This window comes from Arachis ipaensis, chromosome B2 (genome assembly GCF_059453495.1).
Source record: "Arachis ipaensis isolate K30076 ecotype BB chromosome B2, ASM5945349v1, whole genome shotgun sequence".
NCBI lineage: Eukaryota > Viridiplantae > Streptophyta > Magnoliopsida > Fabales > Fabaceae > Arachis > Arachis ipaensis.
Window position 1 is genome coordinate 80,745,413 of NC_142437.1, and position 19,656 is coordinate 80,765,068.

General features: G+C 39.5%; 3 non-coding genes across 3 annotated transcripts; all 3 read right to left on the reverse strand.

Annotated features, from left to right (window-relative positions):
- Nucleotides 1-1,261: 1,261 nt before the first annotated feature.
- On the reverse strand, nt 1,262-1,369 carry LOC148574568 (small nucleolar RNA R71). Its single transcript, XR_015906358.1, has one exon. It is a non-coding gene; the product is annotated as a small nucleolar RNA R71 (small nucleolar RNA).
- Nucleotides 1,370-9,533: 8,164 nt separating this feature from the next.
- On the reverse strand, nt 9,534-9,641 carry LOC148574569 (small nucleolar RNA R71). Its single transcript, XR_015906359.1, has one exon. It is a non-coding gene; the product is annotated as a small nucleolar RNA R71 (small nucleolar RNA).
- Nucleotides 9,642-17,834: 8,193 nt separating this feature from the next.
- Nucleotides 17,835-17,942, reverse strand: LOC148574570 (small nucleolar RNA R71). Its single transcript, XR_015906360.1, has one exon. It is a non-coding gene; the product is annotated as a small nucleolar RNA R71 (small nucleolar RNA).
- Nucleotides 17,943-19,656: the final 1,714 nt, after the last annotated feature.

Genomic DNA, 19,656 nt, shown 5'->3' on the forward strand with positions numbered 1-19,656 from the left:
TTTTTCAAAAATCTTTTTCTTATTTTTATATAAAATTTTCAAAAATAACTAATCAATTAATGTTTTGATTCAAAAATTTGAAGTTTGTTACTTGCTTGTTAAGAAAGATTCAAACTTTAAGTTCTAGAATCATATCTTGTGATTTCTTATGAATCAAGTCATTAATTGAGATTTTAAAAATCAAATCTTTTTCAAAACTAATCTTATCATATCTTTTCAAAAATATCTTCTTATCTTATCTTTTTCAAAAATATCTTTTCAAAATATATTTTCTAACTTCCTAACTTCTTATCTTTTCAAAATTTGTTTCAACTAACTAACTAACTTTTTGTTTGTTTCTTAACTTTTTTAAAACCACCTAACTAACTCTCTCTCTCTCATTTTCGAAAATATCTCTCCCCTTTTTCAAAATTTCTTTTTAATTTATTAATTATTTTAATTTTTAAAACTTAATTTTCGAAAATTACTAACAATTTTTCAAAAACCATTTTTCAAAAATTACTAACTCTTTTTCAAAATAATTTTCGAAAATTTTCCCTCCCCCATCTTATTCTATTCATATCCTAACATCTCATCTCACATCTCAATCCTCATCACAGTTGTGTTTCTTCCATTATATTACATTCTTTATCTCCCCCTTTTCTTCCACTCACAAAGGGATCCCTATACTGTGGTATAAAGGATCTCTATTATTATTATCATTTTTCTGGCCATTCTTCCTTGTCATATGAGCAGGAGCAAAGATAAGAACATTCTTGTGGAAGCAGATCCAGAACCTGAAAGGACTCTGAAGAGAAAATTAAGAGAAGCTAAAATACAACAATCCAGAGATAACCTTTCAGAAATTTTCAAACAGGCAGAGGAGATGGCAGCCGAAAATAATAATAATGCAAGGAGGATGCTTGGTGACTTTACTGCACCTAATTCCAATTTACATGGAAGAAGCATCTCCATTCCTGCCATTGGAGCAAACAACTTTGAGCTGAAACCTCAATTAGTTTCTCTGATGCAGCAGAACTGCAAGTTTCATGGACTTCCATCTGAAGATCCTTTTCAGTTCTTAACTGAATTCTTGCAGATATGTGATACTGTTAAGACTAATGGAGTAAATCCTGAAGTCTACAGGCTCATGCTTTTCCCTTTTGCTGTAAGAGACAGAGCTAGATTATGGTTGGATTCTCAACCTAAAGACAGCCTGAACTCTTGGGATAAGCTGGTCACGGCTTTCTTAGCCAAGTACTTTCCTCCTCAAAAGCTGAGCAAGCTTAGAGCTGATGTTCAAACCTTCAGACAGAAAGAAGGTGAATCTCTCTATGAAGCTTGGGAAAGATACAAACAGTTGACCAAAAAGTGTCCTTCTGACATGCTTTCAGAATGGACCATCCTAGATATATTCTATGATGGTCTGTCTGAGTTATCTAAGATGTCATTGGACACTTCTGCAGGTGGATCCATTCACCTAAAGAAAACACCTGCAGAAGCTCAAGAACTCATTGACATGGTTGCTAATAACCAGTTCATGTACACTTCTGAAAGGAATCCTGTGAGTAATGGGACGCCTATGAAGAAGGGAGTTCTTGAAGTTGATACTCTGAATGCCATATTGGCTCAGAATAAAATATTGACTCAGCAAGTCAATATGATCTCTCAGAGTCTGCATGGAATGCAAGCTGCATCCAACAGTACTCAAGAGGCATCTTCTGAAGAAGAAGCCTATGATCCTGAGAACCCTGCAATAGCAGAGGTAAATTACTTAGGTGAACCTTATGGAAACACCTATAACTCAACATGGAGAAATCATCCAAATTTCTCATGGAAGGATCAAAAGCCTCAACAAGGCTTTAATAATGGTGGAAGAAACAGGTTTAGCAATAGCAAACCTTTTCCATCATCAACTCAGCAACAGACAGAGAACTCTGAACAAAATGCTTCTAATTTAGCAAATCTAGTCTCTGATCTATCTAAGGCCACTGTAAGTTTTATGAATGAAACAAGGTCTTCCATTAGAAATCTGGAAGCACAAGTGGGCCAGCTGAGTAAAAGGATCACTGAAATCCCTCCTAGTACTCTCCCAAGCAATACAGAAGAGAACCCAAAAGGAGAGTGCGAGGCCATTGACATAAGCGCCATGGCCGAACCTGTGAGGAGAGGAGAGGACGTGAATCCCAAGGAGGAAGACCTCCTGGGACGTCCAGTGATCAATAAGGAGCTTCCCTCTGGGGAACCAAAGGACTCTGAGGCTCATCTAGAGACCATAGAGATTCCATTGAACCTCCTTATGCCCTTCATGAGCTCTGATGAGTATTCCTCTTCTGAAGAGAATGAGGATGTTACTGAAGAGCAAACTGCCAAGTTTCTTGGTGCAATCATGAAGCTGAATGCCAAATTATTTGGCATTGATACTTGGGAAGTTGAACCTCCCTTGTTCATCAATGAACTAAGTGATCTGGATCAACTGACATTGCCTCAGAAGAGACAGGATCCTGGAAAGTTCATAATCCCTTGTACCATAGGCACCATGATCTTTAAGGCTCTGTGTGACCTTGGTTCAGGGATAAACCTCATGCCCCTCTCTGTAATAGAGAAACTGGGAATCTATGGGGTGCAAGCTGCTAAAATCTCACTAGAGATGGCAGACAGCTCAAGAAAACAGGCTTATGGACAAGTAGAAGATGTATTAGTAAAGGTTGAGGGCCTTTACATCCCTGCTGATTTCATAGTCCTGGATACTGGAAAGGAAGAGGATGAATCCATCATCCTAGGAAGACCTTTCCTGGCCACAGCAAGAGCTGTGATTGATGTTGACAGAGGTGAAATATTCCTTCAATGGAATGAGAACTCCCTTGTGTTTAAAACTCAAGGACCTCCCTCTGCAACCATGGAGAGGAAGCAGAAAAAGCTTCTCTCAAGGCAGAGTCAACCAGAGCCCCCACAGTCAAACTCTAAGTTTGGTGTTGGGAGGCCACAACCAAACTCTAAGTTTGGTGTTGAACTCCCATATCCAAACTCTAAATTTGGTGTTGGAGAGTCTCAACAAAGCTCTGCACATCTGTGAGGCTTCATGAGAGCCCACTGTCAAGCTATTGACATTAAAGAAGCGCTTGTTGGGAGGCAACCCAATGTTTATCTAAATCTTATTTTTATTGTTTTTCATGTTTTCTTAGGTTCATGATCATGTGGAGTCACAAAATAAATATAAAAATTGAAAACGGAATCAAAAACAGCAGAAGAAAAATCACACCCTGGAGGAGCATCTGTCTGGCGTTCAAACGCCAGAACAGAGCATAGTTCTGGCGCTGAACGCCCAAAATGGGCAGCTTCTGGGCGCTGAACGCCAGAACAGGCATGGTTCTGGCGTTCAACGCCAGAAATGGCACACAGATGGGCGTTGAACGCCCAAAATGGCCACCAACCTGGCGCTGAACGCCCAGAGTTGGGTACAAAGGCATTTTTACATGCCTAATGGTGCAGGGATGTAAATGCCTTGACACCTCAGGATCTGTGGACCCCACAGGATCATCTCAGGATCTGTGGACCCCACAGGATCCCCACCTACCTCCACTCACTTCTTCTCACCACTTTCTTTCACACAACCCCATAAACACTCTTCCCTAAAAACCCCTCACCAATCACCTCAATCTCTCTTCCCCACTAAACCTTCACCACTCACATCCACCCACTCTTCCCAATAAACCTACCTCATAAACTCCACCTACCTTCAAAATTCAAAACCAATTTCCCACCCAAACCCACCCATATGGCCGAACCTTAACCCCCCTCCCTTCCCTATATAAAGCCCTCCATTCTTCATCAAATTCACACAACACACCCCTCCACACTCTCCTTGGCCGAAACCACATATCCCTCTCCCTCTCCATATTTCTTCTTCTTCTTCTTCTATTCTTTTGTTTATTGCTCGAGGGCGAGCAATATTCTAAGTTTGGTGTGGTAAAAGCATAGCTTTTTTGTTTTTCCATTACCATTGATGGCACCTAAGACCGGAGAATCCTCTAGAAGAGGGAAAGGGAAGATAAAAGCTTCCACATCCGAGTCATGGGAGATGGAAAGGTTCATCTCCAAAGCCCATCAAGACCACTTCTATGATGTTGTGGCCAAGAAGAAGGTGATCCCTGAGGTCCCTTTTAAACTCAAAAGAAATGAGTATCCGGAGATCCGACATGAAATTCAAAGAAGAGGTTGGGAAGTTCTAACAAATCCCATCCAACAAGTCGGCATCCTAATGGTTCAAGAGTTCTATGCCAAGTAGGACGGAGGATGAGCTTCTATTTTCTGCTGGAGGCATTTCAAGGATGTAAAAGTCAACTGGAAAAACCAAATCCTGAGTTGCCACGAGTACATCTTCCGCTATCCCCATCACTGTGATCACACTTTTATCAGCTAAGGCAAACTTCGCCGCCGACTTCTTCAATGGAGCTAAATTCAACCGCACCTAAATAGAAAGCGGCATGATGCTAACACAGGCTCCCAAGTCACACATACAATCATGAAAGGTGTATCCGCCAATACAACAAGACACTAAGCACGGTCCAGGGTCACCACATTTTCTTGGAATAGGTTCCATCAAGGAAGAAGTTAAACTACCCAAGGATAATGTCTCCAATTCTCCTATCCTATCCTTCTGTGTACACAAGTCTTTCAAAAATTTTGCATACTTTGGAATTTGTTGAATTGCATCAAGGAGTGGTATGGTTACCTCAACCTTTCTGAACACTTGAAGCATGTTCAAATCAAACTCCGGTGTTTTCTTTGCCTTCTTCACCATAGAAGGAAATGGAATAGGAACGGACTCATCCACTATGGCTTTCCTCTTGGGTTCCTTGAGGTTTACTCCTTCTTCCTCATGCCTTTTGTCTACCACCTCTTCTTCATATGGAGCTTCAACAACTACCTCTTCCTCATGAATTTCTCCCATGACCCTTGGAGGTATCTCTTCTAATGTAGTTCCGACCGTAGAGTGATGGCATTGAGACCGCCTCTTGGATTTGGTTGGGGTTGGGATGGAAGGTTAGAAGAACTCGAGGGTTGGTTCGTGTTGTTATCGGGGTTTAGTGGTTGGGTTGACATGTTCATCTTTGAAAGCAAGTTGGTGAGGTTAGCCAATTGGGTACTCAAGGCATCAAATTGAGCCTTGTTGCTCTCATCTCGTTTTTCCATAGCGGCTCTATGCTCTTCAACTTGGTTGTTGGAAGATGGAAGAGTTTGGTTTTGGTTTTGTTGTCTATGGTGTGGTGCTTGGTACTTGGTGTAGTTGTTTTGGTTTTGGTTGGAGTGGCTTTGGTTGGCTTGGTAGTTGGTGTTTGATGAGCGGATAATTTATACGCTTTTTGACATTGTTTTTAGTATGTTTTTAGTAGGATCTAGTTACTTTTAGGGATGTTTTCATTAGTTTTTATGTTAAATTCACATTTCTGGACTTTACTATGAGTTTGTGTGTTTTTCTGTGATTTCAGGTATTTTCTGGCTGAAATTGAGGGACTTGAGCAAAAATCAGATTCAGAGGTTGAAAAAGGACTGCTGATGCTGTTGGATTCTGACCTCCCTGCACTCAAAATAGATTTTCTGGAGCTACAGAACTCGAAATGGCGCGCTTCCAATTGCGTTGGAAAGTAGACATCTAGGGCCTTCCAGCAATATATAATAGTCCATACTTTGGCCAAGAATTGACGACGTAAACTGGCGTTCAACGTCAGCCTTCTGCCCAAATCTGGCGTCCAGCGCCAGAAAAGGATCCAAAACCAGAGTTGAACGCCCAAACTGGCACAGAAACTGGCGTTCAACTTCACAAATGGCCTCTGCCCGTGCAACACTTAAGCTCAGCCCAAGAACACACCAAGTGGGCCCCGGAAGTGGATTTATGCATCAATTACTTACTCATGTAAACCCTAGTGACTAGTTATTATAAATAGGACCTCTTACTATTGTATTAGACGTCTCTTTTTGACCATTTTTGAATCCTGGATTGTATTTTGATCCTGTGATCTCGTTTAGGGGGCTGGCCATCTCGGCCATGCCTAGACCTTCACTTATGTATTTTTAACGGTAGAGTTTCTACACTCCATAGATTAAGGTGTGGAGCTCTGCTGTTCATCAAAGATTAATGCAAAGTACTACTATTTTCTATTCAATTCTTCTTATTTCGCTTCTAAGATATCCATTCGCACCCAAGAACGTGATGAAGGTGATGATTATGTGTGACGCTCATCACCATCTCCCCTATGAACGCGTGCCTGACAAACACTTCCGTTCTACATGAATTAAGCTAGAATGAGTATCTCTTAGATCTCCTAACCAGAATCTTCGTGGCGTAAGCTAGAATGATGGCGGCATTCAAGAGAATCCGGAAGGTCTAAACCTTGTCTGTGGTATTCTGAGTAGGATTCAATGATTGAATGACTGTGACGAGCTTCAAACTCGCGAGTGCTGGGCGTTAGTGACAGACGCAAAAGGAGGGTGAATCCTATTCCAGCATGATCGAGAACCGACAGATGAATAGCCGTGCCGTGACAGGGTGCGTGAGCATATGATTCACTGAGAGGAAGGGATGTAGCCACTGACAACGGTGATGCCCTTGCATACAGCCAGCCATGGAAAGGAGTAAGAATGATTGGATGAAGATAGCAGGAAAGCAGAGGTTCAGAGGAACGAAAAGCATCTCCATTCGCTTATCTGAAATTCCTACCAATGATTTACATAAGTACCTCTATCCCTATCTTATTAATTATTATTCGAAAATACCATTATCCATTTATATCTGCCTAACTGAGATTTACAAGGTGACCATAGCTTACTTCATACCAACAATCTCCGTGGGATTCGACCCTTACTCACGTAAGGTATTACTTGGACGACCCAGTGCACTTGCTGGTTAGTTGTATCGAAGTTGTGACAATTATGTATTGAGATCAGCACATCAAGTTGCTCACGTTGCCAGGGATTGTTTGAGCCTGGACATCACAATTTCGTGCACCAAGTTTTTGGCGCCGTTGCCGGGGATTGTTTGAGTTTGGACAACTGACGGTTCATCTTGTTGCTCAGATTGGGTAATTTTCTTTTTATTTTATTTTCAAAAATTTTTCAAAAATATTTCTAAAATTTTCTCATCTGTTTTCGAAAAAAAAAATTGTTTTCAAAAATAAATTATTCTATGGCTTCAAAATTTTTAAGAATGAATTCTAGTGTTTCAGGAAATATGTTGAATCATATCTGGCTGTAAAGCCATACCCAAACTACTTTGGGATTGGTATTCAACTAATCACTCCAGCCCATGTAATTATATGTTGCAGCCTGGCTGGCTGTAAAGCCATGTCTAAATTTATTTGGACTGAGGCTTGCAATTTATTGGCAAGAGCAATTTAGCTGTTGCTCATCTACCCGCTGTTGATCCATGATCACCTGCTGAAGCTTGGCTGGCCATTGGCCATGTCTAGTGTTTTGGACTGGAGCTTTCTTTGAAAGCTTGGCTGGCTAGTGAGCCATGTCTAATTCCTGGACTGAAGCTTTAGACTAACATGGCTAGATTCCTGGAATTCATATTAAAAATTTTGGAATCCTTATTTTCCTTATTTTTCCTTTTAATTTTCGAAAAATATAAAATAAAAATCCAAAAAAATTAGAAAATCATAAAAATCAAAAATATTTTGTGTTTCTTATTTGAGTCTTGAGTCATATCATAAGTTTGGTGTCACTTGCATAAGCATCTTGCATTTTTTTCGAAAATATCATGCATCCATAGTGTTCTTCATGATCTTCAAGTTGTTCTTGGTAAGTCTTCTTGTTTGATCTTGATGATTTTTTTGTTTTGTGTCTTTTCATGTTTATCATATGCATTCTTGAATTCTTAGTGCGTAAGCATTAAAGAATTCTAAGTTTGGTGTCTTGCATGTTTTCTTTGCATTAAAAATTTTTCAAAAATATGTTCTTGATGTTCATCATGACATTCAAAGTGTTCTTGGTGTTCATCTTGACATTCATAGCATTCTTGCATGCATTCATTGTTTTGATCTAAAAATTTCATACATTGCATAATTTTCATGTTTTTCATAAAAATTCAAAAATCAAAAAAAATATCTTTCCCTTTTTCTCTCATCAAATTCGAAAATTTGGATTGACTTTTTCAAAAATTTTTAAAATCAAATTGTTTCTCATGAGTCAAATCAAATTTTCAATTTGAAAATCTTATCTTTTTCAAAATCTTTTTCAAAAATCAAATCTTTTTCAAAATTCTTAGTTATTTTCGAAAATTCCAAAAATATTTTTCAAAAATCTTTTTCTTATTTTTATATAAAATTTTCGAAAATAACTAATCAATTAATGTTTTGATTCAAAAATTTGAAGTTTGTTACTTGCTTGTTAAGAAAGATTCAAACTTTAAGTTCTAGAATCATATCTTGTGATTTCTTATGAATCAAGTCATTAATTGAGATTTTAAAAATCAAATCTTTTTCAAAACTAATCTTATCATATCTTTTCAAAAATATCTTCTTATCTTATCTTTTTCAAAAATATCTTTTCAAAATATATTTTCTAACTTCCTAACTTCTTATCTTTTCAAAATTTGTTTCAACTAACTAACTAACTTTTTGTTTGTTTCTTAACTTTTTTAAAACCACCTAACTAACTCTCTCTCTCTCATTTTCGAAAATATCTCTCCCCTTTTTCAAAATTTCTTTTTAATTTATTAATTATTTTAATTTTTAAAACTTAATTTTCGAAAATTACTAACAATTTTTCAAAAACCATTTTTCAAAAATTACTAACTCTTTTTCAAAATAATTTTCGAAAATTTTCCCTCCCCCATCTTATTCTATTCATATCCTAACATCTCATCTCACATCTCAATCCTCATCACAGTTGTGTTTCTTCCATTATATTACATTCTTTATCTCCCCCTTTTCTTCCACTCACAAAGGGATCCCTATACTGTGGTATAAAGGATCTCTATTATTATTATCATTTTTCTGGCCATTCTTCCTTGTCATATGAGCAGGAGCAAAGATAAGAACATTCTTGTGGAAGCAGATCCAGAACCTGAAAGGACTCTGAAGAGAAAATTAAGAGAAGCTAAAATACAACAATCCAGAGATAACCTTTCAGAAATTTTCAAACAGGCAGAGGAGATGGCAGCCGAAAATAATAATAATGCAAGGAGGATGCTTGGTGACTTTACTGCACCTAATTCCAATTTACATGGAAGAAGCATCTCCATTCCTGCCATTGGAGCAAACAACTTTGAGCTGAAACCTCAATTAGTTTCTCTGATGCAGCAGAACTGCAAGTTTCATGGACTTCCATCTGAAGATCCTTTTCAGTTCTTAACTGAATTCTTGCAGATATGTGATACTGTTAAGACTAATGGAGTAAATCCTGAAGTCTACAGGCTCATGCTTTTCCCTTTTGCTGTAAGAGACAGAGCTAGATTATGGTTGGATTCTCAACCTAAAGACAGCCTGAACTCTTGGGATAAGCTGGTCACGGCTTTCTTAGCCAAGTACTTTCCTCCTCAAAAGCTGAGCAAGCTTAGAGCTGATGTTCAAACCTTCAGACAGAAAGAAGGTGAATCTCTCTATGAAGCTTGGGAAAGATACAAACAGTTGACCAAAAAGTGTCCTTCTGACATGCTTTCAGAATGGACCATCCTAGATATATTCTATGATGGTCTGTCTGAGTTATCTAAGATGTCATTGGACACTTCTGCAGGTGGATCCATTCACCTAAAGAAAACACCTGCAGAAGCTCAAGAACTCATTGACATGGTTGCTAATAACCAGTTCATGTACACTTCTGAAAGGAATCCTGTGAGTAATGGGACGCCTATGAAGAAGGGAGTTCTTGAAGTTGATACTCTGAATGCCATATTGGCTCAGAATAAAATATTGACTCAGCAAGTCAATATGATCTCTCAGAGTCTGCATGGAATGCAAGCTGCATCCAACAGTACTCAAGAGGCATCTTCTGAAGAAGAAGCCTATGATCCTGAGAACCCTGCAATAGCAGAGGTAAATTACTTAGGTGAACCTTATGGAAACACCTATAACTCAACATGGAGAAATCATCCAAATTTCTCATGGAAGGATCAAAAGCCTCAACAAGGCTTTAATAATGGTGGAAGAAACAGGTTTAGCAATAGCAAACCTTTTCCATCATCAACTCAGCAACAGACAGAGAACTCTGAACAAAATGCTTCTAATTTAGCAAATCTAGTCTCTGATCTATCTAAGGCCACTGTAAGTTTTATGAATGAAACAAGGTCTTCCATTAGAAATCTGGAAGCACAAGTGGGCCAGCTGAGTAAAAGGATCACTGAAATCCCTCCTAGTACTCTCCCAAGCAATACAGAAGAGAACCCAAAAGGAGAGTGCGAGGCCATTGACATAAGCGCCATGGCCGAACCTGTGAGGAGAGGAGAGGACGTGAATCCCAAGGAGGAAGACCTCCTGGGACGTCCAGTGATCAATAAGGAGCTTCCCTCTGGGGAACCAAAGGACTCTGAGGCTCATCTAGAGACCATAGAGATTCCATTGAACCTCCTTATGCCCTTCATGAGCTCTGATGAGTATTCCTCTTCTGAAGAGAATGAGGATGTTACTGAAGAGCAAACTGCCAAGTTTCTTGGTGCAATCATGAAGCTGAATGCCAAATTATTTGGCATTGATACTTGGGAAGTTGAACCTCCCTTGTTCATCAATGAACTAAGTGATCTGGACCAACTGACATTGCCTCAGAAGAGACAGGATCCTGGAAAGTTCATAATCCCTTGTACCATAGGCACCATGATCTTTAAGGCTCTGTGTGACCTTGGTTCAGGGATAAACCTCATGCCCCTCTCTGTAATAGAGAAACTGGGAATCTGTGGGGTGCAAGCTGCTAAAATCTCACTAGAGATGGCAGACAGCTCAAGAAAACAGGCTTATGGACAAGTAGAAGATGTATTAGTAAAGGTTGAGGGCCTTTACATCCCTGCTGATTTCATAGTCCTGGATACTGGAAAGGAAGAGGATGAATCCATCATCCTAGGAAGACCTTTCCTGGCCACAGCAAGAGCTGTGATTGATGTTGACAGAGGTGAAATATTCCTTCAATGGAATGAGAACTCCCTTGTGTTTAAAACTCAAGGACCTCCCTCTGCAACCATGGAGAGGAAGCAGAAAAAGCTTCTCTCAAGGCAGAGTCAACCAGAGCCCCCACAGTCAAACTCTAAGTTTGGTGTTGGGAGGCCACAACCAAACTCTAAGTTTGGTGTTGAACTCCCATATCCAAACTCTAAGTTTGGTGTTGGAGAGTCTCAACAAAGCTCTGCACATCTGTGAGGCTCCATGAGAGCCCACTGTCAAGCTATTGACATTAAAGAAGCGCTTGTTGGGAGGCAACCCAATGTTTATCTAAATCTTATTTTTATTGTTTTTCATGTTTTCTTAGGTTCATGATAATGTGGAGTCACAAAATAAATATAAAAATTGAAAACGGAATCAAAAACAGCAGAAGAAAAATCACACCCTGGAGGAGCATCTGTCTGGCGTTCAAACGCCAGAACAGAGCATAGTTCTGGCGCTGAACGCCCAAAATGGGCAGCTTCTGGGCGCTGAACGCCAGAACAGGCATGGTTCTGGCGTTCAACGCCAGAAATGGCACACAGATGGGCGTTGAACGCCCAAAATGGCCACCAACCTGGCGCTGAACGCCCAGAGTTGGGTACAAAGGCATTTTTACATGCCTAATGGTGCAGGGATGTAAATGCCTTGACACCTCAGGATCTGTGGACCCCACAGGATCATCTCAGGATCTGTGGACCCCACAGGATCCACTCAGGATCTGTGGACCCCACAGGATCCCCACCTACCTCCACTCACTTCTTCTCACCACTCTCTTTCACACAACCCCATAAACACTCTTCCCTAAAAACCCCTCACCAATCACCTCAATCTCTCTTCCCCACTAAACATTCACCACTCACATCCACCCACTCTTCCCAATAAACCTACCTCATAAACTCCACCTACCTTCAAAATTCAAAACCAATTTCCCACCCAAACCCACCCATATGGCCGAACCTTAACCCCCCTCCCTTCCCTATATAAAGCCCTCCATTCTTCATCAAATTCACACAACACACCCCTCCACACTCTCCTTGGCCGAAACCACATATCCCTCTCCCTCTCCATATTTCTTCTTCTTCTTCTTCTATTCTTTTGTTTATTGCTCGAGGGCGAGCAATATTCTAAGTTTGGTGTGGTAAAAGCATAGCTTTTTTGTTTTTCCATTACCATTGATGGCACCTAAGACCGGAGAATCCTCTAGAAGAGGGAAAGGGAAGATAAAAGCTTCCACATCCGAGTCATGGGAGATGGAAAGGTTCATCTCCAAAGCCCATCAAGACCACTTCTATGATGTTGTGGCCAAGAAGAAGGTGATCCCTGAGGTCCCTTTTAAACTCAAAAGAAATGAGTATCCGGAGATCCGACATGAAATTCAAAGAAGAGGTTGGGAAGTTCTAACAAATCCCATCCAACAAGTCGGCATCCTAATGGTTCAAGAGTTCTATGCCAAGTAGGACGGAGGATGAGCTTCTATTTTCTGCTGGAGGCATTTCAAGGATGTAAAAGTCAACCGGAAAAACCAAATCCTGAGTTGCCACGAGTACATCTTCCGCTATCCCCATCACTGTGATCACACTTTTATCAGCTAAGGCAAACTTTGCCGCCGACTTCTTCAATGGAACTAAATTCAACCGCACCTAAATAGAAAGCGGCATGATGCTAACACAGGCTCCCAAGTCACACATACAATCATGAAAGGTGTATCCGCCAATACAACAAGACACTAAGCACGGTCCAGGGTCACCACATTTTCTTGGAATAGGTTCCATCAAGGAAGAAGTTAAACTACCCAAGGATAATGTCTCCAATTCTCCTATCCTATCCTTCTGTGTACACAAGTCTTTCAAAAATTTTGCATACTTTGGAATTTGTTGAATTGCATCAAGGAATGGTATGGTTACCTCAACCTTTCTGAACACTTGAAGCATGTTCAAATCAAACTCCGGTGTTTTCTTTGCCTTCTTCACCATAGAAGGAAATGGAATAGGAACGGACTCATCCACTATGGCTTTCCTCTTGGGTTCCTTGAGGTTTACTCCTTCTTCCTCATGCCTTTTGTCTACCACCTCTTCTTCATATGGAGCTTCAACAACTACCTCTTCCTCATGAATTTCTCCCATGACCCTTGGAGGTATCTCTTCTAATGTAGTTCCGACCGTAGAGTGATGGCATTGAGACCGCCTCTTGGATTTGGTTGGGGTTGGGATGGAAGGTTAGAAGAACTCGAGGGTTGGTTCGTGTTGTTATCGGGGTTTAGTGGTTGGGTTGACATGTTCATCTTTGAAAGAAAGTTGGTGAGGTTAGCCAATTGGGTACTCAAGGCATCAAATTGAGCCTTGTTGCTCTCATCTCGTTTTTCCATAGCGGCTCTATGCTCTTCAACTTGGTTGTTGGAAGATGGAGGAGTTTGGTTTTGGTTTTGTTGTCTATGGTGTGGTGCTTGGTACTTGGTGTAGTTGTTTTGGTTTTGGTTGGAGTGGCTTTGGTTGGCTTGGTAGTTGGTGTTTGATGAGCGGATAATTTATACGCTTTTTGACATTGTTTTTAGTATGTTTTTAGTAGGATCTAGTTACTTTTAGGGATGTTTTCATTAGTTTTTATGTTAAATTCACATTTCTGGACTTTACTATGAGTTTGTGTGTTTTTCTGTGATTTCAGGTATTTTCTGGCTGAAATTGAGGGACTTGAGCAAAAATCAGATTCAGAGGTTGAAAAAGGACTGCTGATGCTATTGGATTCTGACCTCCCTGCACTCAAAATAGATTTTCTGGAGCTACAGAACTCGAAATGGCGCGCTTCCAATTGCGTTGGAAAGTAGACATCCAGGGCCTTCCAGCAATATATAATAGTCCATACTTTGGCCAAGAATTGACGACGTAAACTGGCGTTCAACGCCAGCCTTCTGCCCAAATCTGGCGTCCAGCGCCAGAAAAGGATCCAAAACCAGAGTTGAACGCCCAAACTGGCACAGAAACTGGTGTTCAACTTCACAAATGGCCTCTGCACGTGCAACACTTAAGCTCAGCCCAAGCACACACCAAGTGGGCCCCGGAAGTGGATTTATGCATCAATTACTTACTCATGTAAACCCTAGTGACTAGTTATTATAAATAGGACCTCTTACTATTGTATTAGACGTCTCTTTTTGACCATTTTTGAATCCTGGATTGTATTTTGATCCTGTGATCTCGTTTAGGGGGCTGGCCATCTCGGCCATGCCTAGACCTTCACTTATGTATTTTTAACGGTAGAGTTTCTACACTCCATAGATTAAGGTGTGGAGCTCTGCTGTTCATCAAAGATTAATGCAAAGTACTACTATTTTCTATTCAATTCTTCTTATTTCGCTTCTAAGATATCCATTCGCACCCAAGAACGTGATGAAGGTGATGATTATGTGTGACGCTCATCACCATCTCCCCTATGAACGCGTGCCTGACAAACACTTCCGTTCTACATGAATTAAGCTAGAATGAGTATCTCTTAGATCTCCTAACCAGAATCTTCGTGGCGTAAGCTAGAATGATGGCGGCATTCAAGAGAATCCGGAAGGTCTAAACCTTGTCTGTGGTATTCTGAGTAGGATTCAATGATTGAATGACTGTGACGAGCTTCAAACTCGCGAGTGCTGGGCGTTAGTGACAGACGCAAAAGGAGGGTGAATCCTATTCCAGCATGATCGAGAACCGACAGATGAATAGCCGTGCCGTGACAGGGTGCGTGAGCATATGATTCACTGAGAGGAGGGGATGTAGCCACTGACAACGGTGATGCCCTTGCATACAGCCAGCCATGGAAAGGAGTAAGAATGATTGGATGAAGATAGCAGGAAAGCAGAGGTTCAGAGGAACGAAAAGCATCTCCATTCGCTTATCTGAAATTCCTACCAATGATTTACATAAGTACCTCTATCCCTATCTTATTAATTATTATTCGAAATCACCATTATCCATTTATATCTGCCTAACTGAGATTTACAAGGTGACCATAGCTTGCTTCATACCAACAATCTCCGTGGGATTCGACCCTTACTCACGTAAGGTATTACTTGGACGACCCAGTGCACTTGCTGGTTAGTTGTATCGAAGTTGTGACAATTATGTATTGAGATCAGCACATCAAGTTGCTCACGTTGCCAGGGATTGTTTGAGCCTGGACATCACAATTTCGTGCACCAAGTTTTTGGCGCCGTTGCCGGGGATTGTTTGAGTTTGGACAACTGACGGTTCATCTTGTTGCTCAGATTGGGTAATTTTCTTTTTATTTTATTTTCAAAAATTTTTCAAAAATATTTCTAAAATTTTCTCATCTGTTTTCGAAAAAAAAAATTGTTTTCAAAAATAAATTATTCTATGGCTTCAAAATTTTTAAGAATGAATTCTAGTGTTTCAGGAAATATGTTGAATCATATCTGGCTGTAAAGCCATACCCAAACTACTTTGGGATTGGTATTCAACTAATCACTCCAGCCCATGTAATTATATGTTGCAGCCTGGCTGGCTGTAAAGCCATGTCTAAATTTATTTGGACTGAGGCTTGCAATTTATTGGCAAGAGCAATTTAGCTGTTGCTCATCTACCCGCTGTTGATCCATGATCACCTGCTGAAGCTTGGCTGGCCATTGGCCATGTCTAGTGTTTTGGACTGGAGCTTTCTTTGAAAGCTTGGCTGGCTAGTGAGCCATGTCTAATTCCTGGACTGAAGCTTTAGACTAACATGGCTAGATTCCTGGAATTCATATTAAAAATTTTGGAATCCTTATTTTCCTTATTTTTCCTTTTAATTTTCGAAAAATATAAAATAAAAATCCAAAAAAATTAGAAAATCATAAAAATCAAAAATATTTTGTGTTTCTTATTTGAGTCTTGAGTCATATCATAAGTTTGGTGTCACTTGCATAAGCATCTTGCATTTTTTTCGAAAATATCATGCATCCATAGTGTTCTTCATGATCTTCAAGTTGTTCTTGGTAAGTCTTCTTGTTTGATCTTGATGATTTTTTTGTTTTGTTTCTTTTCATGTTTATCATATGCATTCTTGAATTCTTAGTGCGTAAGCATTAAAGAATTCTAAGTTTGGTGTCTTGCATGTTTTCTTTGCATTAAAAATTTTTCAAAAATATGTTCTTGATGTTCATCATGACATTCAAAGTGTTCTTGGTGTTCATCTTGACATTCATAGCATTCTTGCATGCATTCATTGTTTTGATCTAAAAATTTCATACATTGCATAATTTTCATGTTTTTCATAAAAATTCAAAAATAAAAAAAAATATCTTTCCCTTTTTCTCTCATCAAATTCGAAAATTTGGATTGACTTTTTCAAAAATTTTTAAAATCAAATTGTTTCTCAAAAGTCAAATCAAATTTTCAATTTGAAAATCTTATCTTTTTCAAAATCTTTTTCAAAAATCAAATCTTTTTCAAAATTCTTAGTTATTTTCGAAAATTCCAAAAATATTTTTCAAAAATCTTTTTCTTATTTTTATATAAAATTTTCGAAAATAACTAATCAATTAATGTTTTGATTCAAAAATTTGAAGTTTGTTACTTGCTTGTTAAGAAAGATTCAAACTTTAAGTTCTAGAATCATATCTTGTGATTTCTTATGAATCAAGTCATTAATTGAGATTTTAAAAATCAAATCTTTTTCAAAACTAATCTTATCATATCTTTTCAAAAATATCTTCTTATCTTATCTTTTTCAAAAATATCTTTTCAAAATATCTTTTCTAACTTCCTAACTTCTTATCTTTTCAAAATTTGTTTCAACTAACTAACTAACTTTTTGTTTGTTTCTTAACTTTTTTAAAACCACCTAACTAACTCTCTCTCTCTCATTTTCGAAAATATCTCTCCCCTTTTTCAAAATTTCTTTTTAATTTATTAATTATTTTAATTTTTAAAACTTAATTTTCGAAAATTACTAACAATTTTTCAAAAACCATTTTTCAAAAATTACTAACTCTTTTTCAAAATAATTTTCGAAAATTTTCCCTCCCCCATCTTATTCTATTCATATCCTAACATCTCATCTCACATCTCAATCCTCATCACAGTTGTGTTTCTTCCATTATATTACATTCTTTATCTCCCCCTTTTCTTCCACTCACAAAGGGATCCCTATACTGTGGTATAAAGGATCTCTATTATTATTATCATTTTTCTGGCCATTCTTCCTTGTCATATGAGCAGGAGCAAAGATAAGAACATTCTTGTGGAAGTAGATCCAGAACCTGAAAGGACTCTGAAGAGAAAATTAAGAGAAGCTAAAATACAACAATCCAGAGATAACCTTTCAGAAATTTTCAAACAGGCAGAGGAGATGGCAGCCGAAAATAATAATAATGCAAGGAGGATGCTTGGTGACTTTACTGCACCTAATTCCAATTTACATGGAAGAAGCATCTCCATTCCTGCCATTGGAGCAAACAACTTTGAGCTGAAACCTCAATTAGTTTCTCTGATGCAGCAGAACTGCAAGTTTCATGGACTTCCATCTGAAGATCCTTTTCAGTTCTTAACTGAATTCTTGCAGATATGTGATACTGTTAAGACTAATGGAGTAAATCCTGAAGTCTACAGGCTCATGCTTTTCCCTTTTGCTGTAAGAGACAGAGCTAGATTATGGTTGGATTCTCAACCTAAAGACAGCCTGAACTCTTGGGATAAGCTGGTCACGGCTTTCTTAGCCAAGTACTTTCCTCCTCAAAAGCTGAGCAAGCTTAGAGCTGATGTTCAAACCTTCAGACAGAAAGAAGGTGAATCTCTCTATGAAGCTTGGGAAAGATACAAACAGTTGACCAAAAAGTGTCCTTCTGACATGCTTTCAGAATGGACCATCCTAGATATATTCTATGATGGTCTGTCTGAGTTATCTAAGATGTCATTGGACACTTCTGCAGGTGGATCCATTCACCTAAAGAAAACACCTGCAGAAGCTCAAGAACTCATTGACATGGTTGCTAATAACCAGTTCATGTACACTTCTGAAAGGAATCCTGTGAGTAATGGGACGCCTATGAAGAAGGGAGTTCTTGAAGTTGATACTTTGAATGCCATATTAGCTCAGAATAAAATATTGACTCAGCAAGTCAATATGATCTCTCAGAGTCTGCATGGAATGCAAGCTGCATCCAACAGTACTCAAGAGGCATCTTCTGAAGAAGAAGCCTATGATCCTGAGAACCCTGCAATAGCAGAGGTAAATTACTTAGGTGAACCTTATGGAAACACCTATAACTCAACATGGAGAAATCATCCAAATTTCTCATGGAAGGATCAAAAGCCTCAACAAGGCTTTAATAATGGTGGAAGAAACAGGTTTAGCAATAGCAAACCTTTTCCATCATCAACTCAGCAACAGACAGAGAACTCTGAACAAAATGCTTCTAATTTAGCAAATCTAGTCTCTGATCTATCTAAGGCCACTGTAAGTTTTATGAATGAAACAAGGTCTTCCATTAGAAATCTGGAAGCACAAGTGGGCCAGCTGAGTAAAAGGATCACGGAAATCCCTCCTAGTACTCTCCCAAGCAATACAGAAGAGAACCCAAAAGGAGAGTGCGAGGCCATTGACATAAGCGCCATGGCCGAACCTGTGAGGAGAGGAGAGGACGTGAATCCCAAGGAGGAAGACCTCCTGGGACGTCCAGTGATCAATAAGGAGCTTCCCTCTGGGGAACCAAAGGACTCTGAGGCTCATCTAGAGACCATAGAGATTCCATTGAACCTCCTTATGCCCTTCATGAGCTCTGATGAGTATTCCTCTTCTGAAGAGAATGAGGATGTTACTGAAGAGCAAACTGCCAAGTTTCTTGGTGCAATCATGAAGCTGAATGCCAAATTATTTGGCATTGATACTTGAGAAGTTGAACCTCCCTTGTTCATCAATGAACTAAGTGATCTGGATCAACTGACATTGCCTCAGAAGAGACAGGATCCTGGAAAGTTCATAATCCCTTGTACCATAGGCACCATGATCTTTAAGGCTCTGTGTGACTTTGGTTCAGGGATAAACCTCATGCCCCTCTCTGTAATAGAGAAACTGGGAATCTATGGGGTGCAAGCTGCTAAAATCTCACTAGAGATGGCAGACAGCTCAAGAAAACAGGCTTATGGACAAGTAGAAGATGTATTAGTAAAGGTTGAGGGCCTTTACATCCCTGCTGATTTCATAGTCCTGGATACTGGAAAGGAAGAGGATGAATCCATCATCCTAGGAAGACCTTTCCTGGCCACAGCAAGAGCTGTGATTGATGTTGACAGAGGTGAAATATTCCTTCAATGGAATGAGAACTCCCTTGTGTTTAAAACTCAAGGACCTCCCTCTGCAACCATGGAGAGGAAGCAGAAAAAGCTTCTCTCAAGGCAGAGTCAACCAGAGCCCCCACAGTCAAACTCTAAGTTTGGTGTTGGGAGGCCACAACCAAACTCTAAGTTTGGTGTTGAACTCCCATATCCAAACTCTAAGTTTGGTGTTGGAGAGTCTCAACAAAGCTCTGCACATCTGTGAGGCTCCATGAGAGCCCACTGTCAAGCTA